Genomic DNA, 27,451 nt, shown 5'->3' with positions numbered 1-27,451 from the left:
TCTAGTGCAGGAACGTGATGTGGAGCCGGCAGAGTATCGGGGACTCATGGCTTTCCGTAAGAACTACCCGCCAAAGTTCAGTGGAGACTATGATCCGGAAGGTGCTAGGTTGTGGTTAGCTCAGACGGAGAAGATTTTCGAGGCGATGGGTTGCCGTGAGGAGCATAAGGTCCTTTATGCGACATTTATGCTCCAAGGGGAGGCCGAGAATTGGTGGAAGTTCGTGAAGCCTTCATTTGTTGCACCTGGGGGCGTGATTCCTTGGAATGCCTTCAAGGACAAATTCTTGGAGAATTACTTCCCGTGAGATCTCAGGAAGCGGAAGGCGAGGGAGTTTCTGGATTTGAAGCAAGGAAACATGTCTGTTGGGGAGTACACGGCTAAGTTTAATGAGCTTCTGCAGTATTGGCCTCAATACCAAGATGCTCGGAATGAGGAAGATCTATGTGCTCAGTTTGAGAATGGGCTTCGGTTGGAGATCCAACAGGCGGTTAGTTATATGCAGATCACGGATTTTAATCAGTTGGTGAAAAAGTGCAGGATTTTTGAGGACAAGATGAAGGAGAGGCAAGCTAGAGGCGTTGGAGGACCTCAGAGAAACCATCCTTTTAGAGGAAATAGTAATAAGAGGATGAAGCCGTATGCTAGCAACAATGGGAAGCAACCTATGGCTACCTCCAACATAAGCCAGTCAAGGGGGACTGGGGTGCAATGCTTTCAGTGTGGGGGACCGCATCTTAAGAGGAATTGCCCACAGCTCCAGCAGACACAGGAGAACCGTTGCTATGTTTGTGGCAAGGTGGGCCATTATGCTCGAGAATGTAGGGTGACCGGAAGACCGACGGTAACTGCCAATTCCAACACCGTCAATCGTGGACCTGCTAATTCCACAAGGAGCGGTAATGTTAGCAACAACAACACTAGTGGTGGAAGACCAAAAGTACCCTCTCAAGTATTTGCTATGAGTGGTTCAGAAGCGGCTGCCTCCAACGATTTGATACGGGGTAAGTGTTTGATTGCTGATAAACTACTAGATGTACTTTATGATTCGAGTGCCACGCATTCTTTCATATCTCATGCATGTGTGGAGAGGTTGGGGTTATGTGCGACGGAGTTACCATATGATATGGTGGTGTCTACTCCGACGAGCGAGCCTGTAACCACCTCTCGGATGTGTTTGAAGTGTCCTATAATTGTTGAGGGTCGATCTTTTACGGCGGATTTGATTTGCCTACCTTTAGCTCATCTAGATGTGATCTTGGGGATGGATTGGTTATCTACTAACCATATTTTTCTATACTGTAAGGAGAAGATGTTAGTGTTTGGTGGAGATGTAGTTCCAAGTGAATCTTTGAAAGGGGATGCGGCCAACGAAGGAACGGGGGATGTTCGAACTTACATGGTGTTGTTCTCTATGTATGTGGAAGAGGACGTTGAAGTTAATAGTATACCGGTTGTGTCGGAATTTCCAGAAGTTTTTCCTGACGACATTTGTGAATTGCCACCTAAGAGAGAAGTGGAATTCATTATTGACTTGGTGCCTGGGGCAAATCCAGTGTCGATCGCGCCTTATAGAATGTCTCCGGTAGAACTAGTAGAGGTGAAGGCACAAGTGCAGGATCTTTTGAGCAAACAATTTGTTCGTCCAAGCGCATCACCGTGGGGAGCGCCGATATTGTTGGTTAAAAAGAAGGATGGAAGTATGAGGATGTGTGTAGACTACCGGCAGTTAAACAAGGTCACTATCAAGAACAAATATCCTCTACCAAGGATAGATGATTTGATTGACCAATTGAGGGGAGCGACGGTATTTTCGAAGATAGATTTGCGATCGGGGTATCATCAAATCCGAGTTAAGAAGGAAGATATCCCAAAGACTGCGTTTCGGACTCGGTATGGGCACTACAAGTATTTAGTCATGCCATTTGGAGTGACTAATGCTCCGGCTATTTTCATGGACTATATGAACTGTATATTCCATGATTACTTGGATCAGTTTGTGGTTGTGTTCATTGATGATATCCTAGTGTATTCGAGGGATAAGGAAGAGCATGAGAAGCACTTGAGGATTGTGTTGCATATCCTGAGGGATAGGAAATTGTTCGCCAAATTGTCGAAATGTGAATTTTGGTTGGAGAAAGTGCAGTTCTTGGGGCACGTGATTTCTAAGGACGGGGTCGCGGTGGATCCGAACAAGGTGGAGTCGGTTATGGAGTGGCAACAACCGACAACTCCAATGGAGGTTCGAAGCTTCTTGGGGTTGGCTGGCTATTATAGAAAATTCATTGAGGGATTTTCTAAATTGGCATTGCCCCTAACTAAGTTGACTCGTAAGAATGAGAAGTTTGTCTGGAATGAGAAGTGTAATCAAAGTTTCCAAGAGTTGAAGAGGCGGTTGACGACAGCTCCAGTGTTAATTTTGCCCGACCCTAAGAGACCATTTGAAGTGTATTGCGATGCAAGCGGGCAAGGCTTGGGGTGTGTGTTGATGCAAATGGGAAGAGTAGTGGCATATGCTTCACGTCAATTACGTCCTCATGAAGTTAACTATCCGACCCATGACTTGGAACTAGCAGCGGTGGTCTTTGCTTTAAAGATTTGGAGGCATTATTTATACGGTACTCGTTTTGAAGTTTTCAGTGACCACAAGAGTCTCAAATACTTGTTCGATCAGAAGGAACTCAATATGAGGCAACGAAGATGGATGGAGTTCCTCAAGGATTATGATTTTGGTCTTTCCTACCATCCCGGAAAGGCTAATGTAGTAGCCGATGCGCTAAGCCGAAAATCTTTACATGTGGCGACTATGATGAGTTTGGAGCAGAGATTGATAGAGGAGTTCCGAGATTTGAATCTAGCAATCGAGGTACGACCCAAGAGCTTATTTGTGGGAGCATTGCGGATCACCAATGAATTCGTAGATCACATACGCGAAGCTCAAGAGGATGACCCGTTTTTGCAAGGCAAGGTATTAGATGTAATGGGGGATAAGGATGTGGAGTTTGAGAAGGACACAACCGGGTTAATTAGATTCAAGGGGAGGATATGTGTGCCATCTTTAGATGATTTGAAAGTTAAGATTTTGGATGAAGCGCATAAAAGTCGTCTTAGTTTCCATCCAGGAATGACTAAGATGTACCAAGATTTGAAGAGAAGTTTTTGGTGGCATGGCATGAAGAAAGATGTAGCTGAATATGTAGCAAGATGTTTGACATGTCAAAAGGCTAAGGCTGAGCACCAGCGACCATCAGGAGAATTGAAGCCATTGGAAATTCCGGAATGGAAATGGGAGAGCATATCTATGGATTTTGTATCTAGTTTACCCAAGACTAGTCGTGGACATGATGCTGTGTGGGTCATAGTAGATCGACTCACCAAATCTGCTCATTTTATCCCGGTGAATATGAAGTATAGAATGGAGAAGCTAGTGGAGTTGTACATCAAGGAAGTAGTAAGGTTGCATGGAATTCCTTCTAGTATTGTATCTGACAGGGATCCGAGGTTCACTTCGCGATTTTGGACAAGTCTACACGAAGCCTTGGGGACAAAGCTGAAACTTAGTTCAGCTTATCATCCTCAAACAGATGGTCAGACTGAACGAACTATTTAGACTCTAGAAGATCTACTTCGGGCGTGTATTATAGAGCAACAAGGTAGCTGGATGGATTGTTTGCCATTGATTGAGTTTACTTACAACAATAGCTACCAAGCCAGTATTGGTATGGCTCCTTTCGAAGCTCTATATGGACGAAAGTGCAAAACTCCTATTTGTTGGTACGATGATGGAGAAGCAGTACTTCTTGGACCTGAAATGCTACAACAGATTAACGAACAAGTGAAATTGATTCGAGAGAAGATAAAAGCATCTCAGGATAGGCAGAAGAGCTATTATGATAGAAGGAGGAAGCCACTAGATTTTCAGGAAGGGGAACATGTGTTTTTGAAGGTTTCTCCCGTAAACGGGGTCGGAAGAGCTCTCAAATCTAGGAAGTTGACGCCCAAGTATCTAGGTCCATATCAGATTTTGAAGAAGGTTGGGCCTGTAGCTTATCATATCGCCTTACCTCCGAGTTTATCGAATTTGCATCCTGTGTTTCATGTCTCTCAAATGAGACGGTACAACCCAGATCCATCACATATACTTGCAGTGGACGAGGTACAAGTGAAGGATAACCTCACCTATAAAGCACAACCTCAGAAGATCACTGACCGAAGAATGAAGTCGTTGAGAGGAAAGGAGATCGCGTTGGTGAAGGTGCAGTGGGGAACCGATGAGGGTGATTCTACATGGGAGTTGGAGGATAGGATGAGAGAATTGCACCCAAGTTTGTTCATAGAGTAGTTAATTTCGGGGACGAAATTCCTAAAAGGGTGGGAGTATTGTGTCATCCAGGAAATTTCTACCCGAAATTTTTGGAAACGATGTATTTTGAATGATTATATATATATAAGTATTATTCAGTGTATATGCATACATGTTCTTGATAGAAGTAGGAATAGTGGGGGCAAGATATGCGGGTTAGGCTAATTAAGGAAGAGAAATCCATAACTGGGAGGTTATGGGTTAATTCTTAATTAATTAGTCTAAAAATCATCGTTTTGCATGCGACTTAAAATTTAACGAAACCAACCTCTGAACCACGCTCGGGGTTTTATTCTGAGCGTTTTGATATATATATTGCTTGCTTTCGAAAACTGGCCCCGACGGATGCAGAGAAGCGCGAGGAACTGGAACCAGAGAAATGGCACGCAAACCGAGGCAGGATTTTAGCGTTTCAAAGGTCAGGTTTTTCTCACTTTTTGTGGCTGAGTATGGGTCACAATCAAAAGAGAAAGTGGGCCCTTTTTGCTCCACTCAAATGGGGACATGTGGCATAGCTTAAATAAAATAATAGAAAAAGAGAAAACCCTTTATTTAAAACCAAAAAGCTGTATTCTCTTTCCTCACTCAGCCCAGAAATTTCAGACAGCTCTCTCTCCCTCTCCCTCACGTTGCTTTTCTCCTTTTTCTTCATCCACCATTGTTGCCCAACAAAGCTTCAACCTTTGGTGCCCATTTCTGCTCCAAATCGCGAAAGGAGGGCATTTTCGGAGTCGTGAAGCACGTCTCTACGTGTGGGACTTCGAAATTTCAGGTTTGGGTGGACTTCTTTCTCTCTTGATTTTCGTGGGTATGGGGTTTTGGGAGATATGATGGGTAGTTTTGCTAGTTTTCTGCTTCATGATAGTTATTTGTGAAGAAATTTGTTGAAAGCATGTTGAACTTGCCATGTTTGGATGAGTTAAGCTTACCCATTCAGTTTTAGGGTTCTTATGATGATGCTTGTGATGTTTATGTGCTGAAATTGCTAATGGAAAACTGTTAGAGATGAAGGGTAGAGTTAACCTAGGGTTAGAAAGTGAGAATGTGGTGTTATGAGTGGAAAAAGAGTGAGGCCTTGAGAGTTGGAAGGTTAAATCTGGATTCTGTGGTAAATGGAGGTTAAAGTGAGTTAATCCTAGCTTGAAATGTCATTTAGGACTTATGAGAAAGCTTGGACTGTGCTAGAGAGAAAAACAAATGACCAAAGTGAACCAAGAGCCATTTCTAGGGCAAAATTGGGTGTGGAGGAGTCAAATTTTGATTCGGTGGAATTTTAGGTGTAAATCCAGTTTGAGCAAGTTTAGATTGATGTTATGGACTTGTGTGAGGTGAGAGTTTGCTTCAAATTTACCTCATTCTCAATTTCACTTCTCAAACCTAGAAAATCCATTAAATTGAGGGGTATGGGACACCTAGATTTTGTGTTGCTGTGTTTTGAAGCTTGACTTTGGTTTAGACATGATTGATACATGATTTGGGACTTGAAGGATTTGATTTGAGCAAGATTGGATGAGGGGAAGTGTGGTTTTCGAAATCTGCACTTTATGCAGAATTTTGCTGTGAAATTGTGCAGCAGAATTTTGCATAAGTGCAGAAAAAAATGCTATGTATTTGCTGGTTGTGGAAAGAGTGATGCAGAATGAGTTATGGGTGTTTTCTAGTAGATCCCAACGGTCAAAATGTAGGTTTATGTACAAGAGACTTCCAGTGAAATTTTTGAGTCGATCCAACGGTTAACAAACTGGAACGAAGGAATTGTTACTGGGGTCTTTAAGTGAGAAAAGCTGTGATTTTGGTTGGTGTTTTGGGCAGAGTTTTCTACCTTTGCCCTGTTTTCTTGGCTGTGATAGTTTGTGTTGTTTGAATGTTGAATTACTTGGATGTTGGGGAAGCTTGGGAGGATTGATGGGGACTCGGTGTTGAGAGAAACGAGGATATGGGCTACTTGGGAGTACATGAGCTCAGTTGGAGGTGGGCAACAGGGGATGGTGGGTTTATGCGCGATTTGTGGATGTGGAAAATTTGTTGTGCACCATCGCCCGACCGCCACCTAGTACCACATGTGATGGGTACCCCATAATCCTACAAGCTTGAGATGAGGAAGTGTAGAAGGGTGAAACTTCCTGCTTTTATTCGTTGACCACAGAGTGGTACCTGGAGATATGTCGCGGGGGTCAGGAGACCTTGGGGACGTCAGGTCGGGTGCTATTGCCCAAAACCAAGCTTGACCAACCCCGACCCAACCCGGGCATAGTCAGTCAGTGAGAACCTGTGATGTACCTAAGCAGGCGAGCTCCTGGCAGTCAACAGATAAAAGGAACAAAGACCACAAAGCAAGGAGGCTTGTGTGGTGGCTGGCCAGCTGTGAATCTTGTGTGATATATGGGTTATGGCCTCTGGTAATCGATTACTAAGGGTGGGTAATCGATTACAAGGCTTAAAAATGAAGACAGGAGGCTAAGATGGTCTCTGGTAATCGATTACCAGGCTTGAAAACGAGGTCAGGAAGCTATGGGGGCTTCTGGTAATCGATTACCAAGGGGGTGTAATTGATTACCAAGCTTAGAATTGAAGGCAGCAGGTTGTAGAGGCCTCTGGTAATTGATTACCAGTCTGTGTAATCGATTACACAGAGGAATGGGTCATTGGTAATCGATTACCAGGTATGTGTAATCGATTACACAGTGCCTATTTCAGGTTTTCATGTTCTGAAGCTGTGTGATTCAAGTTTGGCCTCTGGTAATCGATTACCAAGGCTGTGTAATCGATTACCAGAGATGAAAAGCCTTAAGATACCCCTTTTTCTTGCATGTAGTGGCTATGAGACGAATTGTGTTGCGGCATAGTTAGATTCTTGTGAAAGAGTCTACCCCTTTCTTTTCTTCCTTGTAGATCGTGATGGCGGCGCAGCTAATCCATGATCGAGTAGAGATGGAGTGCCTAGAGGGAGCCTGGGAGACCCTCGAAGGCAACACGAGGTGCCGATTTTGGGGCACTATTCGATTTACGGCGACTTCTTTGGTGCATCCAGATGAACCCGTGCGCACGCTTCAGCACATTGTGGAGTGGATACTACCCACGCCTACACCATACCTTCTAGCGAAGCCAGTCCAAGTGATCGAGGTGACGTCATCTGAGGAAGACCCTAAGGAGGATCCCGAGGAGCTACCTCCTCAGCCTGCTGTGGATGCTCTTGACTTTCTAGAGGGTGATGAGGACCCACTTCTTGAGGTGGATTCTCCCGAGGAAGTCATGTCGGCATCTGAGGCAGACTCTACGGAGGATAGTGGCCCGAGAGAGATGGCGACCAGTGGAGGCCCTTCATCATAGTGGACAGTTCCATGGACTAGTTTTATATGCTTTTTGAGGGTGGGTGTATCTAGGACTGACTGTTAGGTTTACTCTTTTGTTTTTGTATGGGTAGACCTATTGTATAGGAATTTGAAGATTGTATACATGTGGCTGAAGCCACCACTGTGGACACCTTTGCTCTGGATGACACTATGTATTTTGTAAAACTCCCATATTTTGGATAGCTTTAAATGATGAATGCATTTATGTTTAATCTTGTTATTTGAAAGGAAAGCATTAGCAAACTTTATTTGTAAAAGAGTTTATCGACCGTATTTCATCCTTTTATTTTCACGTGACGACCTAAAGTAATGGCTGGTACATTATTCCTTTTTTAAACAACAAATAGTTTAGAGATTTCGAGTGGTAAGAAAGAAATGACTCCGAATAGAGTTGTGAACTGGCCATTCAGGACTCTATAGTGAGGATTTTCCTTCTAAACCTAATCATTGTGAAAAGAGAAAGAAATGAAAAAGAAAAAGAAGAAAAAAAAATTTACCATGGTTTTTGTTATTTAAATCATTACTATTAAACCAGTCATTAATTTAGGGACACCACACTCAGTCAGTTCCTGGGATATCCGCTAGTATTGGAGGAGGGCTAGGAGTGCGAATACGGCCAGAGGAGGAACCAGGCCAATGGATTTGATGAGGAGGCCATCGCTCAGCTGCTATGCATACCAGGTCAAGATTTTGCCTGGACCGCTGTCGGGAGACGGGTGCGAATCATACGCACCAACATGACTACCTTGACCCAGACATGGATGGCGTTGCTGCTCAGCAACATCCTGCCCAGCGATCATAATTCCGACCTCCCTCTGCCGAAGTGTCAGCTGGTGTATGCCATCCTGACACGGATGAACATTCATGTGGCTCAACTGATCGCTGATGCCATTTATTTATTTGTAGGTATGCCACCTACCAGGCACCTTCTAGATCCAGATAAGTCTAACAGGGCCCTGGGTTTTTCAACATTGATCACGGGTCTCTGCCAGTCGTTCAGGGTTCCTGTCACACCTAGTAAGGTGATTCGACTGCCGATCACCCGGGCTTTCATAGAGAAGTATTACACGCCCAGACAGGCGCAGGGTGGCGACCCGCAGGCCCCAGATGCACCGCCGCCACCTCCTCAGGCTGACCCAGCTGGGTCATTTGACACGGAGCGGTATTTACGGCATTTGGTTTGCCAGCAGGCGGCCATCCACAGGGCGCACTTGCAGACCCATGACTGCCTCTACCAGCTCAACCTTAGCCTGCAGAGCCAGGGTTTCCCTCCTTTTCCATGCCCTACTCCGGATCAGTTCAGGGCAGAGGTCGCATGGCCCGGGGATTGGCCTGAGGCCCAGGCAGGGGAGGCACCCGCAGAGGCTCCCGGCGATGCAAATGAGGCCCGCATGGACGAGGAGATGACCGATTTGCTCGATTTCTTGGGAGGGAGCGAAGCCACATGATCGGGAGGTCCCTAGATGCATATTCTCTTTTTATGTTTCCTTTTTTATCTGTTATGTATCATTTTGTTTTTTGTATAAACCGAGGGACTAATGTTTGTTTCCTTTTGATTGACTCTTGTTTTGTGCATACATGTCATTTAAACTGATACGTTAGTGCTTACTTCGTTGTTGTCAATAGTGTTTGTTAAAATTCCGGAACCGTGTAGAGTTTTTCATTTAGGAACGTCGTCCTAAAAATAAGATGAACCAAAAATCCTGATAAAAAGAAAGAAGCGTTGTGAACAAATGTCGTGTCTATGTATATAAAGAAAAGAAAATAGTTTTTTATATATGTAAAAGAAAATAGAAGGATTTTGTGTGTGTAAATAATGTGTGAAAAGAAATTTTTGTGTATATGAACGACAAGTGTATGTAAAGAATTTTTTGTATAAACTACGGGTGTGTGTTGGAAAAAATGAAAAAAGGAGATCTTTGAACATAAATAGGGTTTGTATATAGACCGTGTTGACATAAAGAGAAAGGGTTTTAATGCGTGTGTGCACAGAAAAAGTTCGTTATGTATAGGAATGTAGGTGTACAAAGGAAAGTTGTTCTCATAGAGGGCAATGGATGTATAGTTTTTTGTGAATATAAAAAAAAAGAGAAAAGAAAAAAACAAAAAGGAAAAAGAAAGAAAGACCTCGAAGGTCGGCATGTTATGGCTAGGAAGCATAAATCATTCGTAGAGAGCAAACATATCTTCTGGAAACAAGGGACTGACGCTAAGAGTTTATTTTCCTGAATAACCGAGATAAGAATGGATGGATTCATTGAACTGATGAAAGGACATAATTTGGAAACGTTGGGTCTGTTTGTGTAAATTCCCAACTGTAGTATCACAATGCCATAAACGGGATGCTTGAGTGCCCACCTGGCTGTGGCCATGACTAATTTTGCACATTGTTTCCAAATCATCATTGTTGTGCGTGCCTTGTGGAATAATATGGAAGTTCGGCCCGAGACCGACACCTTGACACACGAATTTGTTTTGCCCTAGATATCATGATCGGGCTCCCACAATAAAAGACCCCATTGAGACACAACCTTAGACTATTTTGAACCTTGGCCTATAAAAAGAATCCTCATCCTTTCCCCCGAAGCAAAGGACAGCGGAATCTCCTCAAGGGAGAGCAAATAGATTGCTAAAACCCGATCTCCCAAAGAGAGAAATGGAGAGGGAGGAATGAAAAGAAAGAAAAGGAAGAAATGAAAAGAAGGAAAATAAAAAATGAAAAGAAAGGAAAAGAAGGATTCCCGATCAAAAGATTGGAAGAAAGTAAAAAGGAAAGATCGGAGGAAAACAGAGTAATTCCCAATCAATGAAAGAAAGAGAACAGAAAATCTTCAGACCAGATAAATTTTCGGCAAGGTAAGTGACTGCCGGCAAAGGAAAACCCATTTTTTAGTGGTTCTTCCTTTCGGATTTCCATTCAAAGTCATTCTCGACTGGCGATATCCCGCCCCACATAAACAAATAGGAAAAGACCGAAACACCCAGCTTCCTCTTCGAAAACACTACCCTTGAGAAAATCCTATTGATCCGTGATCGCACGTGTGATCTTTGATTCGATAGGAAATCGTGTGCAAAATAAAGTCATGGTGCAGTTATGGTTTGGGGTTAGGGTAAAACACTTGCCTGTGTGAGTTTGTATACACTATGAGTGATTTATTCCCAGTTTCAGCTTAACCCGATGTTTCCCCTGAATGTTCATTTAAAAGCTAAATGTTGACGTCCTGCCCTTCATTTACGGTTACAAGGAAGATTACCCTTGGCATGGGTATATTGCTTCTCTAAGATATGGTGCTCTCGCGAATGATTTATTTTTCTTTGCAAAAAGCATGTTTGCCTTTTTAGGTGGAAAAAAACCCGATAGACCATTCGGTCCTGCCAACAAATTTTATTCGGAGCCCCATGAATTGATTGTCATTCATGCATCCTCCACCAACGAGTCTGAAGCCCCGCGAATTGATTACCTAGCGCTGTTCGCCAATTCTCCATTCTCCACTTTTATTCGGAGCCCCATGAATTGATTGTCATTCATGCATCCTCCACCAACGAGTCTGGAGCCCCGCGAATTGATTGCCTAGCGCTGTTCGCCTATCCTCCATTCTCCACTTTTATTCGGAGCCCCATGAATTGATTTTCATTCATGCATCCTCCACCATCGAGTCTGGAGCCCCGCGAATTGATTGCCTAGCGCTGTTCGCCTATCCTCCATTCTCCACTTTTATTCGGAGCCCCATGAATTGATTTTCATTCATGCATCCTCCACCATCGAGTCTGGAGCCCCGCGAATTGATTGCCTAGCGCTGTTCGCTTATCCTCCACCCTCGAAATCTTGTTCGGAGACCCATGAATTGATTTCCTAGCGCTATTCATGCGTCCTCCACCATCAGGTGCGGAGCCTCCGGTGATTGGGAAATGTGGTTTTTGTTATTTTCCCGATCGTTTCCTTCGCCAAACATGTGTATATATGTATATTATGTTATTGGTGTTTTTGTTGTTTGTGTTTTGTTTTGTGTTGTGCAGAAAAAAGAAGAAGAAGGAGAGACGGGAGTCATCATAGACTAATCATGGAAAGGGCAAAGACGGACGAAATCAGTGTTTTATCTTTGCTTTCCTCTTATCTCCGATAAAAGGTAAGTAAAGAGGGGCAACTGTCATACCCAAATTTCGTCTGGGGACTATTGCTTGATGGCATGCAACCTTTGATTGACCGCTTCGAAGTACTTGGCACCTTTTGTTGCACAATATGTGAAGTCCCAAGATGCGCCGGAAATCAAAAGGAAGCGTGGTTACGCCATCCGTGAAATTCTGTAATTTGACGGAAACCAAAAGGAAGTATTGTTACGCAATCCGTGAGTTTCTGTAACTTTTTCGAAAGCTAAAATACATGATCCGTAAGGATCTGTAACCTTACGGAAAGAAAATAAGTGTCGTTACGAAATTCGTAAAGTTCCGTAACGTTACGGAAAAAGAATCACCAAAAAAGTAAAGGGGGTGTATTTAGTAAAAAAAGGGTGTAAATAGCAACCAGGCCCAGTTGGGCCTTCCAGATTCTTCCTCCAGAAGGCGGTTGCTTCTGGAGGAAGCAACCTGGCTCGCCTGGGCGAGCTGGGTGGCAAGCTCCTCCCCTATTTTGCTATAAATAGGGGGAGGAATGAAGAAGGAAGGGGTTCAGCCTTCTTGGCACTTCGTATTCTCTTGAAATTGCTGAGGAAAATTGTTTCCGTGAGGAAAATCCAAGCCGAGGCACTTCCGTAACATTTCTGTAACGTTTCCGTGGGTAATTACGCGAAGATTTTCAACCGTTCTTCTACATTCATCGTTCGTTCTTTGTTTTTCTTCGGTCTTCAACCGGTAACTACCCCAAACCGAGCTTTTCAATTCATTCTATGTACCCGTGGTGGTCCCCATTTGTTTCGTGTACTTTTATTTCTCGTTTCATTTACTTTCCGTACCCTCTTTTGACTTGCTTCAGTCATTTATTTAAGTCATTTCTCGCCTAATCAAAAAATAAAATAAATTTCCACCGATCATTTGATTTGTAATATCCGTTAATTTCTGTTAAAATGAAATCCGACCGTTCGGTCGTGCTGTAACCACGTTGGAAATAAAAAAAGAGGTAAAATAATAATATAATAATAAAAAAATACCTTTTAGTAAAATAAAGCAAAAAAAAATCAATCGGACGTTTCTCTTTGGGATTTCTCTTTCTTAATTGAATTGACTAATAACTAAAGTGAAACTAAGGCTAAAATCAACCCGCAAAGTCAAGCTCGTCCACAAAAAATCATTAAGAAAGGATTTGAAAGTTTATTATCTCAATTTTTCTTACCAAGTAAATGGATCATTTTTAAGGTCCAACGCCTTAAGATGATCACCTTCCAAGTAAAAAGAATCGCTTGATTCACCCTTAAAGAAGAACTACGTAGGTCTGATTTCCTCTTCGATGGAGGGTACGTAGGAGCAAGAGCTCCGCTTTTGTCGACCTCAAAAAATAAAAAGAAATAAAAGTTAAGGTAACACAATTTCCACAATTCTAAAAAATAAGGTTGTTGTCCTTTGAGACAAACGTGAGAGGTGCTAATACCTTCCTCAAACGCAAATACAACTTCCGAACTTGGAATTTTCTTTTTGACCGGTTTCCTTCGGTTTTTCTGACATTTTCTACAAATAAATGTTGGTGGCGACTCCACGCATCTTTCCTCCCTTGGAAAGCGCACCTGTGACCCTCGCCTCGCTCGCCCGCAAACGGGCATGTTGCGACAAAAACATTAGACCTACACTTCTTCTATATTACACTAATTCCTCAAACCCTATGTTGAAAGAACCAGCACAAGGACAAGGACAAGCGTGAATTATAATAGAAGCAGAGGAAATAAGGGGGGACACAGAGGATGGGATTTTTGTGCTTTTGTGGAAACTTAAGATACCACCTAAGGCAGCGGTATTTACATGGCGGCTTATCAAAGACCGCTTACCAATGAAGATGAATCTAAGAGGGAGACAAGTAGAGATAAGTGACCCAATGTTCCCGTTATGCAACAATTCGGAGGAGGTTGCAGCACACCTTTTCTTCAATTGCAGTAAGGTCCTCCCCTTGTGGTGGGAGTCACTCTCATGGGTTAATTCAGTGGGTGCTTTCCCGAAAGAACAAAAAGATCATTTCATGCAGCACAGCAGAAGGAATGCTACACGAACAAAAGATATAAGATGGAGCTATTGGTGGATAGCCCTCACAAGGACCATATGGCAACATAGAAATAAGGTGGTCTTTGATAACCAAACTTTTAATGCAAGCAAGCTGATGGACGAAGCGCTTCTTCTAGTCTAGTCCTGGCTTAAAGCTATGGAGAAAGATTTCGATACACATTTTAATCAGTGGTCTTCCAATTTGACAGATGCCTTTGTGTAATTAGAAAGGGAGCGTACATGCTGAGACCTCTTCCAAGAATTGAATGGATCATACGTCTTGATCCTATATGTCACAAAGGGTCATTTTAGAAGACCACGAAAATAACATGTTATGCAACCCCTTAAAATCGCATGTCAGCTATTTCCATTAGTAATTGTATGATATTGCGACAAAAGGACATAATAAAGATCATAGTAGAGGGCTCAAAAGAACAATTACATGCCATGAATAAAAAGGAAAAACGCATACATGTTTTCAGGCATCATACATGTTTGTCATTTGTGGAATTTGAAAAACATTTTTAAAACTATTATAATAAATATCAATTACTAGAAAAAATAAACAAACCTGCAAATAATTAAAGGAGTTCTTCCCAATGTGATTCTTTGGTGCCTGATTCAGCCAGAAAAATAATAAAACTTTAGTCAATCAACCACATCTATGACAAAAATTTGCCTAATATGTACAAAATAATTTGTGCCAATCAACTTCATATTATAAAAAAATAAATTGCAAGGCATTTACTAAAGAAAGTAGTGAAGACAGAGTTCCAAGACTATTCAACCCCAGCTTAGATAATCTGTCGTAGACTACCCTAGTATGAATAGTTTTTCCTAGAATTTTGGTTCCCAAATATCTCCAATTTCCACTTTTAATATATTCCTTGGTAAAATATTCAGCAACTGCTCCAAAATAGCATGGGACTAGTGACTTTGGAAATGGAAATAGTGACTCCAAATATTCTGTTTTTGAAAAATCAGAAAGACCAAATAAAGAGAGAAAGGTTGTGGAAGAATGCAACTGACAGAACAAGTATGACTAAAAGGAAAATTATCAAATATCCTGTAGCTTGGAAAGAGAAGCAAAAGAGATTCAAAGAAGCTACAAAATACGACATAACTGTTCAATATCCTCTACAAAATCAAGAGTCCACTAAAAGAAACTGACAACAGCAACATTCAAACCCCCTATTTTATCCCCACCCATAACAAAAAAAAAACTCCACCCAAGTAAATTGAAATAAGCTCATAACTGAGAAATGCAAACATAAGCAAGAGGAAAATCATGAATAATCCATCATATACAATCCACTTTCTTGCTTTATTTATTTTGACAGAAAGAAAATATTCATTTTTGTAAAAGCAAAAGGCAGTTCTTCCAACAAAACCTATGGATCCTCAATGGCAATAACACTTAGTTGTCCTATGTTTAAAAACCCTGAGAAATGACAATGGGAAAAGTTTAATAACCTATAGGGGATAAATTATACAGCATAACTGAAAATAACATTATTTCACAACCAACAATTTCATTTATTCATCCAGTACGCCTGTCTTGTAAAATTTTGCTTGTCATTCCAGTTAATGTCATGCTGTATTTGAATATATAATTGGATTTTAAGTTTTTTTGTCTTAATCTAATGTATCTTCCACTTGAGACAATCTTTAATTTCCAACTCAGATGACCATTATTGACAGTAAAACTCTCCCTTCAAGTATTTAAGACAACTATGTACTAGGATTCGAACAAAGTAATTGGATTTTAAGTTGAAGCAATATGTTTGACAATGTTTGCATTGTTGGATAAAATATTGAATTTTACTAGTAACAAAACATAAATGATACATCACTTCAAAATTAGTTTTAACCAAGATTGATTTCAAAAAAACCATTTTATCCAAATCATTTTAAAACTTTTATTAATAAACATACAAACACGAGCAAGAATTTAATAACACTTTTCATATATTAAAGAAATTGGAATATTAGTGAAAATAACAGAGAGTAACAAGATGTTACTCCTACAAGACCTGATGCTTTTGGTCTTTCTGCATTATTTTTAGTAGTGGAAAGTGGAAACTATATGATCTTAAGGTATATATGCCCTAAAGATCTCATAAGAATCCTTGTTAAGAAAGATCAAAGAACTGAAAGTGCTAATATCCTGCCAAGTTTAGTTGATTGCAGAGTTTTAAGAGTTGTTGTAATACTTTATTTTATATTGTTTTATCTTAATTTTAGGCACATGTAATTTTTGGTTTTAGATTTAAGATAACTATCTTAATCTTTCAAAAAAATTCCGATGACCCTAGTTATTGAACTTGTTTTGCTGTCTTTTTTGTTCTCTTTTATTTCTTACTTATCATGCAGCTGGTATATTACCTAGTTTCCTTGGTTCTTTTATTAGTCTTCTCAAGAGGAGGCTATAAAACAGAAGGATGTCCTGGCTACAGAAGTTTCCTCTCTTAGAGGAGAGTTGCAACAAGTAAGAGATGAGCGAGACTGACAATTATCTCAAGTACAAACTTTAAGTTCTGAATTAGAGAAAGTTAAAGAATATAGGAAGCACTCCTCCACTGAATTGGACAGCTTGACCTTAAAAGCTAATGATCTGGAGGTAGGTTTGTATACCCTATTTGTTTTAATTAAATATCACACCATTCTGTTATTGTGGAGTCATGAGAGGATGAGCTTCCTTCCTCCAGGAAAAATGTTCTTTGAAAGATAATCAGATAAAGGCATTGGAAGAGCAACTAGCAACTACAGAGAAGAAACTACAGGTAATCAAGAATTTTTTTTAATAGTTGTATACTACTAGGTATAGAACCATTTGATATATTTGTTAGATAAAGAATGTGAAATTTTACCTAATTGCTTAATTCTTTAGTTGGTCCTTGACATATACATTATGATGATTATTTATCTTATTCATAGATTTTGTTCCTTGTTAGGTGTCTAATATATCTGCATACGAGACAAGGACAGAGTACAAAGGACAACAAAAATTTGTGAATGAGTAGCAAAGACGCTTAGCAGATGCAGAATATAAACTTATAGAAGAGGAGAGGCTGAGGAAAAAATTACATAATACCATTTTGGTAATTCCCTGAACCAAAACGTTGATAATAATAATTGACACCTTAATAATCTTCATATTAACAGGAGTTAAAAGGGAACATTCGTGTATTCTGTCGAGTGAGGCCTTTATTAGCTGATGAAAGTTGTAGCACAGAAGGCAAGATTTTCAGTTATCCAACCTCAATGGAAACTTCTGGATGAGCCATTGACCTAGCCCAAAATGGTATATTTGTTGTGATGATGTATTTTAAACAATTCTTATTTCATTTTCCTTGAATTAGATTGTGCTGTAAAAATATCAACTCATGTTGCTCTTGTTTTGTTCTTAGGCCAAAAACATTCTTTTACATTTGATAAAGTTTTTACACCAGAGGCATCACAAGAAGAAGTTTTTGTAGAAATTTCACAGCTTGTACCAAGTGCTTTTGATGGTTACAAGGTAATTTCAAAGTTCTTCTGTCATCTCTAAAGCACTATTCATTTAAAATCGTATATACATATGGATCAACCATTTAATGCACTATTACTAGTCAATTTTGGAAAAGCAGAATTCTAAAACCCTTTATTTTCTATACTCACTTTCATGTTGTATTGTATTTTTGCCCTTCTTTGCCCTATTATTCTTTGGTTCTGACATATCAGTGTTGTGAGACAAATGTCTATCTGTTAGATTTGGTGTTGGATGTTGCCTTTCTAGCATGAATGTTTGTAAATCAATATATATACTATATACATTGATGTCTAATAATATGGTGATGTTTTTTCTTTTCCAGGTTTGCATCTTTGCCTGTGGTCAGACAGGGTCAGGGAAAACCTATACAATGATGGGAAGGCCTGGACATCTAGAGGAGAAGGGCTTGATACCTCGTTCATTAGAGCAAATATTTCAAACAAAGCAGTCTCAACAACCTCAAGGCTGGAAATATGAAATGTAGGTAACAGAGTATTTTTCTTCTTAATTTTTCACCATTGCAATGTGTATAAAATTTTAAATATGACACAGAATTGCTGATAAGGTTTTCCTTGCAAAATTTACAGGTGTCAATGTTGGAAATATACAATGAAAGGATCCGTGATCTGATATCTACAACAACACGCATGGAAAATGGTACTCCTGGAAAACAATATACAATCAAACATGACGCAAATGGAAATACACAAGTTTCTGATCTCAAAGTAGTGGATGTTCATAGTGCTAAAGAGGTTGCATTTCTTTTAAATCAACCTGCAAATAGCAGGTAACTAATTTCTAGTGTTTATTCTATTGTCTTGTAAGGTGTAATAAACTAATTTCTAGTGTTTATTCTATTGTCTTGTAAGGTGTAACAAACTATTGCATCTTTTAGCTATATATGAAGGTGATGCTATGCTGTCCTAATTAAGGAGATAATAAATTTTACACTCTTCACAATTTTTCAAGTTGGACACAGAGGCAAATCGCATGCACTAATATAAGATGTCGTTGCCCATTCTCTATGGCTTTCTTTCCCTATTCCAAATTTCCAATAGTTTTTTTGGTCTAGATTAAAGTTATCATTCACTAAGACAATCTTATTGGAATCTAATAAAATGAGTACAAAACCAAATTTCCAATAGCTAACAAGCCACAGTTAACAATGACAGAATCAACATCCAGAATTCTGCATCTATGTTGACACATCTATCATAAAAATACAATATCTATTTAAAATTAAAAATATATGAAGATTGGTTTTATTATTAGGAATTGCATACCATAATTTTAATATTATGCAGGCGCTGAAGAACAAAATAACATTATTTCTATGAGTTGACAATTTGAACTAAACACAGGTATGAAATATGAGAATACGAAAAAGTCTGAAGAGAGCCCATATAATAACAACCTGGAACCAATAGAAACAGATGCAAAACTGTATTTCAGATTCAGAAGATACGCACCTTTTTGTACTTAGTTTCTATGAGTGACCTTTTCGTACTTAGTTCCAAATAGCAGCCTGCAGTTGATAGATGTATACTATAGTAACTTGTTTCACACAATTTATTTTTTTCAAAGGATGGTTATAACAATACATTTTTCCCGAGCAGAGTTTCCCCACGATAAGTGTGAACAACACTAGTACAGTAACATGAACAATGAGTGGAAAGGGATTGCAGCATGTTCGGAAATCACTTTCTCAATATCAGCGTCTTAGAGCATGTTTGGAAATCAAATGGGATACCAATTGGGAAAGAGGGTTTGTAGTTTATGTAAAGGTACAACCACAAACAATTCAAATACTAACAATTAAACACAAAAGGGCACGATTTTCACTTATTTTGCTTCAAATCCTTTTTGCATATTGAACGATGACATTGTCAGGGCAAGTGAACAAGTCGATAATCAGTTATTCAAGCATTACCAAAGAACAACTCAAAAACCCTTAATACTATAACATATTGAACCATTACCAAAACAGAACTCAAAAACTTCGACATCCTTACCTTCAGGAACACTTGAAAGGTGGCAACGCCACTCAAAAAGGCACGACTTCGGCTACATGGCGGTGGTGGGAGCAGCAGGTCCACTTCGGCTTCAAGTACTTCACGGCGGGAAACAAAACGTCAGGGTGGTAGCGGGATGGAGTTCACGGCGGGATGAAGTAGTTCAGGCAATAGCGGGGGCGCTAGGTTTTTGGAGGGTACGAGAGAGGGTGTTTACCGTGAGACTATATAAACTACAAAATTTACGACGGTGTTTAATGACATCGACTTTGTATGTGACTATTTCTAGGACGGTGTACCTACAAGCACCGTCTTTTATGACTTCCATCAAAACTACAACGACGGGGTTATAGACAAATGTCGTTGTACAACAAACGGGCCACATAAAAACTTATATAATTACGTAAATGCCACCGTGTTGACAACTACGACAGGTTCTTCAACACTGACGTAGAATGTGCGTCGTCAAATCATATTTTTCTAGTAGTGTTGGTTCCTTTATTTTTTCATTGAAACTTTTCCCTTCTTTTAAATGGGTGTCATTTTGAAGTGGCAAACTTTGCTTTATCTACTTGTGTGTAGGAATTATTTTAATAACATAGATGCATGTCTTAGCCCCATTTGCAGAACTGTTTGGATAGGGATTCAAACATTAAGAAGAAAGAAATAATCTTTAAAGGATCTTCAAAATTAATAACGGAGAACTCTCTACTCTGCCCTTGTACAGTTTAGTTGGTGCTATATTTCTGTTTTCATGATTTTTTTTTCTATGTAGTTCTAGACTTCTAGTGATATCTTTTGCCATTATTTTTATTTTAGAATTCTTTTTCTTTATGTTTTTTCCTTTTTGTCAAATGCATGACCATCAGTATCTACCCATTGGATATGTTATTTGTAGTGGTGTAGCTCTTCTCATTCATCAGCATCTACCCAATGAACATTGGCTCAACTTCTTTATGAATCTACAATGCTACCTGGAATTCAGCCTGACTGGCCTTGTAGACTATCACAATGATAAATCAAAAGTTCAATCACAAATAGGTTTTGAGAGCAACATGTGCATGCACACTTGTGCATGATAAAAAGTAATTTGATAAAGTAAACAACAACAAAATGATATACAGTTAAATGTCTCCTTTTTTCATGGGGCAATAGAAAGTTAACCTGTATTGCCAGCAGTCTAATCAAATGAAACCAATTAGGACTCATTTTTTATGCACTTCATACAACAAGAAGGTACTTGTCAGATCAAACCACAATCATATGCCATGTACTCATGCTTTTCCAAGATTAACATTTTGATTTATAAATGATCAATGCTTACATAATATCAAAACTTTCCAAAGCTCAATTTCAAAGCCATCCATAACTTTCTCTATTTCTCTTACATACACACACTCTCTCTAAAAATTCTTTAGTGCAATTATTTGTTCTTAAATTCATTAGAAGAGATTTTCTATTGACATCATCGAATAGGCACACATCAAATTGACATTTCATCAAGCAATAATGGACAACAAAGGTGATTTCAGATTCAAGCATTAAATCCTAATTCCAACAAGTTCATGTGATTTATACACAAGAATGAGAGTCAAATAGAAAAGAGGAACAAAATATTGATATAACAAATCTGAAATAATGAGCGTCGTAATTATGCTTCGCAAACCATGACCATCTTATGTGCGTGCTTTATTACACAATCATGATTACCTAAACGGAAAAGGAAAAAAATGATCAAATCAAAATGAAATAAAAAATAACTGAGATCGTGGCAAAGAAAACCCAAATTTCAAACTCGAAATCCAAAATCACAAAAATGCGAGCCATGCAAACGAAATCCAGCAAGCAAAACAACAAACTATCAAGTAATTATCCAAAAACCGATGATTTTTTTTTAAAACTACAATATCAAGAGACAAACATTAAATGAGATATGGGACCCAATAAATTTTTTTATTTCAAATAACAAAACTTACAAAAGTTTGTGTTTTACATGAGTAGAATTTTTTACCTATTTAATACAAAAAAATGACCCAAATAATACAAGTATAAAATTTTTTAAACAAATGATATATAAAATAATGTACACGTTAAAAAATCTAAACAATGTTTTTTGTTTTTTTTAATACTTTTTTCTACATCTTTAGAAATCTGGGAATCAATTATTTGTATAAGTTTGTTTCTATTTGAAAATATTTCTCTTCGTCAAATACTTAAAAGGTGGATGTACACTCCAACACAATGCAAGCTTATGAATGATATGAGTCGAACTCATTTGCTATATTCAATTTCTATTTATAATTATTATCCATACTTTATTTATTTATTTATTTTATAAAAAAACATTTAATGTGAATTTAATTGATTAAAACACATCACTTAATAAATCATTAAAATTTATACATTAATTATATTTTTGTATTAAATTAAATAATATAATAATGAAGGAAAAATCCCTCGAGAAAAACATAATTTGTAGAAATGAACCACTCCTCTCACATTAAAGTTCTACCAACACATGTATGGGGCGTGTACAGATATTGTTTTTATCAGGCGTATGAGAATGGTTCTATAGTACCCTTTTGAGATCCTATCCATTGTTATCCATATTGATGATCCAACTTTGTGTTCAAGAGCTACTCATATTTTTTATACTAGTAATAGGTATAATTTTATTTGTAATAAAATACTCATACAATGTTAAATGGTTTTTTAGAATACTTTTTAATGTTATTAATATAATATTTATAAATAGGTACATTTGTCTTGTTTGTTATTATATTAAAAAAATAATAAATAAGCTATTTAGAAAAACTAAAAGTCTAACACATATTTAAGAAAGTTAGATTTGAAGAAATGTATTAGTATAATAAAATCTATGGTATGAGCCAATTTTTTTTATTTAATTAAAAATGTAAATATGTATTTTTTAAAAACATTTTGAAAAACAAAAGTCAAATGTATAAATAAGAATGTTAGATTTGAAAAAATTATTATTAGTATAACAAAATGTATGGTATGACACAATTTTTTTATTTACTTAAATTTAAAGAAATTTAGCTTTAAATCATTTTGAATAAGAAAAATTCAAACATATATAAAATAAATTACATTTAAAAATTATGACTATAACATTTAATTATGTCAGTATAATATATTTAATAACATTGGAGCTAATTTAATCCATCTTTTTCTTCTTTTTCTACATTATACTTGATAATTTATTTTAATTCTTATAGGTACATAGTGAATTTATTGTGATAGATTTTAAAAATTAATCAAATGTTACGGTGGTAACACTTCAAGAAAAGGGGCTTATACCGACAATCATAACAAATTGGCTTAAAAATCTTAATTGGACATATATTTTAGAAGTTTTAAGCTGTTTTTAAACTTTTAAATATTTTTCTCTTGCTCTTGTGACCATTGGCCATCGCAAGTAGAAAACAATAAATTGAGACCGATGGTAATGCCACCATGAGCACCGCCACGGACAAGGAATGAAATAGGTTGATATCCTCTACGTAAATTGGTGACAGAAGCATTAACAAGGTACAAAAAAATTTCATCAACTTTCTCCTCTAAACCTTATCTTGATTTTTTTTATTTCTCTTCACTTGCTAAAGAATGCAAACACAAGTTACTGTGTTGATTTGATATAAAAAAAATAATGAATTGGGAACTAATCTTTTGCTATCAACTTAATTACTAGAAACATTTAAATTGCTTAAACTAAGAGCAGCATGACAGATTTTTTTTGTTTTGAGCTTTTATTGTTGATAGCTAACAATATTTATTTATGGTTGCAATGTATTTTCATGCTAGATCATTAAATATGTTTCACAATGCAGAATAATTTATTCTTCATAAGAATTGTGATTTTTAAATCACAATTAGATCTAGATTGGTCTCGATTTAGGCACAAATTACGATATTTTCAGGATCAACAAAAATGTTGTTGTTTGGACATTTTTTCTCTGTACATAATATTAATTTATGTATATCTAATTTTTAATATTTCTATTCTTTATTGTTATTGTATTTTTCTAATTATCATGTGATGTCTTGGATTTCATTTGTTAGGCTTTTTATCATTCTAATCACATTGATAATGATGTTGATTCAACTATGTTATTTTTTTCTGACCTTTCTCTTAAACAATAGTCAAGATGTACATGTGATTGATAACACCAATTCAATATATACCCTATATTGTATATAAGATTATATTTATTAGACAATATTTGCCTTCATGAAATACTTGATGTTAAATATAAAGTATCCAAAACTACAAATAAAAATAAAAATCCTAACAAAATCGTTGATGTTTTTCTCTCAATCCCTCTTCATCTCCAAAACCACCTTCTCTTTCAACCCTTCTTCATCCCTAACTTCTCATTTTTCCTTGTCAAGATCATTAAAATACCCTTTGCACACTTTTCCATTAAAGCCCTTTGTTTGTTTTATTGTTTGATCCGAAAAACAAAACACTACCTTCTGTAGTTCCTGGGGCTATTGTCCATCGCAAGTTAAAAACAATAAATCATGACTGATGATAATGCCACCTCTAGCACCACCATGGACAAGGTATGAAAAAGGTTGACATCCTCTACTTGAATTGATGATAGGGGTGTTAGCAAGATACAAAAACTATTTCATCATCTTTCTCCTCTAAACCATAACTTGATTTTTTTTTTATTTCTCTTTTTTTTGCAAAGGAACACAAGCATGAGTTACTGTGTTGATTTGATAAAATAAATATTGAATTGGGAACAAATCTTCTACTATTAGCTTACCAAAATCATTGAAATTTCTTAAATTAAGAGAAAGTTAACGGTTTCTTTTGTTTTTAGCTTTTATTGTTGATAGCTAACATTTATTTATCGATGATACCATTGTATTTTTGGGCTAGATCATTGACAATATTTCACCATGCAGAATAATTTCTTCTTTTACAGCTTTGTGATTTTTCAATCACATTTGGATTTAGATAGGTTCTGATTTTGACACAAATTATGATATTTTCTTGATCAACTAAAAGGTTGTTGTTTGTACATCTTTTTGTCTGTATATGATATTAATTTATGTATATCTAATTTTTAATATTTCTATTCTTTATTGTTATTGTATTTTTTTAATTATCATGTCATGTCTTTGATTTCATTTTTTAGGTTTTGTTTATCATTCTAATCACATGGGTAATGATGTTGATTCAACTATGTAATTTTTTTCTGACCTTTCTCTTAAACAATAGTTAAGATGTACTTGTGATTGATACACACCAATTCAATATATACCCTATATTGTATGTAAGATTGTATTTATTAGACAATATTTATCTTCATGTTAATTTAACTATGTGATTTTTCTCCTGACATTGTGAAACGATAGTCAAGGGAACCTATGATTGATACGATTGAATTCAATACATATCCTTTATATATTGTGTATAAGATTGTTTGCATTAGACACTATTTGTCTTCATGAAATACTTGAGTGGTAGATGTACACCTCATCACAATTGTAGCTTATGAATGAGATCCGTTCAGATTGATAGCTATATTCAATTTATAACTATAATTATTTTACATACTCTTTTATTTACTTATTTAATGTGAAATTTGTTAGAATTTAATTATATGAATTGAATAATATAAAATATATCATTTACTAAATCATTAAATTGTATACATTAATTGTATTTTTGTATTAAATTAAATAATACATTAATGAAGGAAAAGTCCCTAGAGCAAAACGTATCTTTTTGAAATCAACCACTCCTCTCATATTACAAATGCGGGTATGAGGGCGGTTACGTGTATTGCTTATAATGCGAGTATGAGGATGTTTACTATTATACTTTTCCTACCCTACCTATTGATGACCCATTTATGTGTTGTTGCTCATGATGATGATTTCTTTATACTAGTAATGAACATAATTTAGATTTGTAATAAAATACTCATATAGTGTTAAATGATTTTTTTAGAATAGTTTATAATGTCATTAATATAATACTTGTCTTGGTTATGATTTTATCAAAATTTTAGAAACATTAGTAAATATGTTATTCTGAAAAAGTAAAAGTCAAACAAATATTTAAGAAATTAGATTTGATGAAAGGTATTACTATAATAAAATCTATGGTATAAAGCCAATTTGTTGTTTGATTAAAATTTTAAATAAATTATTTTTTATAAAACATTATGAAGAATAAATTTCAATACACACACACACACACACACACACACACACACACACACACACACACACACACACACACACACACACACACACACACATATATATATATATATATGAAAAATTTATTTGAAAAAGTATTAGTATGATAAAATGTATGGTATGACACAATTTTGTTATATAATTAAGTTTTTAAGAAAATTAGTTTTAAAATATCAACCATATATAAAAGAAACTTACATTTAGAAATTAAGAGTATAATATTTGATACTGGTAATAAAATATATTGAATACTATCATAGCTAATTTAATCTCTCTTTCCCTTTTTTGTACATCATTCTTGATAATTTCATTTACTTCTTATATGAACGTAGTGAGTCTATTCAGAGAGATTTTAAAAAACAATCAAATGTTTTGGTGGTAATACAACAAAAGGGGGCTTGAATCTTTTAAATGATTTTCTTTTTCTTTTTTGACACATGTCCCAACATTAATGTGAAATTAATTAAAATTAATTATATGAATTTATTAATTAAAATATATCATTAAATTTTATACATTAATTGTGTTTTGTATTAAATTAAATAATACATTAATGGTGGAAAAGTCCTTAGAGCAAAATGTATCTGATTGAAATAAACCATTATAGTCATATATATTTATGTTGAAGGTTACAGGTGTCTGTTGGTGGAGAATCACGCTTTCTAACCTTTTGCTAAAGGTTCTATCTCAACACTTAAGCAAGGTAGGATGGCCAAGAGGTGAATCTAGATAGAATTTTGAAATTATGTTTTCCTTGATTCAAATTCTCAGATTTTCTTTTTTGCTTGTTGACCATATCTCTATCTGTCCAAGTAATCTATTTTTGATTTTGTAATTCTTGGTTGGATTTGATAAAGGGTTTTCAAGAGCATCAATCTGAAAATGAGTGAGAATGAGAATACCCAAAACTTGGACATTGTAGGTGAGTTAGTCCTTAGCCTCTAATATATAATTATGATGTTTAACTAGCATATTTTAAATATGGTTCTTAGATATAATATGTTGATTTACTTAATTATTTTATGTCATCTTTCCTCTCTTGATATGATTCTTATGCATAATGGAAATCATGAATATGTATATGTTCAAGAAAAAGTGTTCCATATAATTTTTGGCAAGAGGATGTGAAGGAAGAGTAGAAAAATTAAATTTACGATACAAAGAATAGCATAAATTTTGAAATTACATGATTAAAGATGTTGGAATGTCCAGGGAACACTCAATAAAGTGAAAAAAATATTCAGCCATTCATTTTAAAATGAGTAAATCTACCTGTTACAATAATGCTATGCACAATGGGATACTAGTTAGGCTAAAGGGAAAAACAAAGGTAGGAAATGTTTTGCTTACTCATTTCTTTGTGAAAATATGAAACATGGTAGCATGAAAAGTTCATGTAAAATTGTTTTGACAGTAGAATTCAAATAAAAAAAAATATTTGTTGATTTGAATTCTACTGTCATTTGAGCAAGTGATGCAATTCACAAGAGAATCCTTAATCTAGGTGAATGCTCAAACACTAACATGGATATTGATTCATATAGATAAACAATCTTTGGTAGGTAATTAATTGATTTTGATGGACAAACAATGCCCCCTAATGATACCTCTAAAAGGTATTGTGGGTTCCAAAGAAATCTAGTTGAATTCACTATAAAAGAACTAGGGAATCCGTACATGTTATCCAAATCTTAATCCAAACATTCTCACATATTCCACAGAGCTATTCATGATACTGTTTTTCTTTGTTGCTGTCAAATGTCAC

The 27,451-nt window shown here is 36.7% G+C and overlaps 1 pseudogene; it reads left to right on the top strand.

Moving 5' to 3' along the window:
* Positions 1-556: 556 nt before the first annotated feature.
* Positions 557-18,358, top strand: LOC100784328 (kinesin-like protein KIN-14M; annotated as a pseudogene).
* The last annotated feature ends 9,093 nt before the right edge of the window (positions 18,359-27,451 follow it).

This window comes from Glycine max, chromosome 10 (assembly GCF_000004515.6).
Source record: "Glycine max cultivar Williams 82 chromosome 10, Glycine_max_v4.0, whole genome shotgun sequence".
In the NCBI taxonomy this organism is placed as follows: Eukaryota; Viridiplantae; Streptophyta; class Magnoliopsida; order Fabales; family Fabaceae; genus Glycine; species Glycine max.
This window is presented reverse-complemented; position numbering and strand designations above follow the sequence as displayed.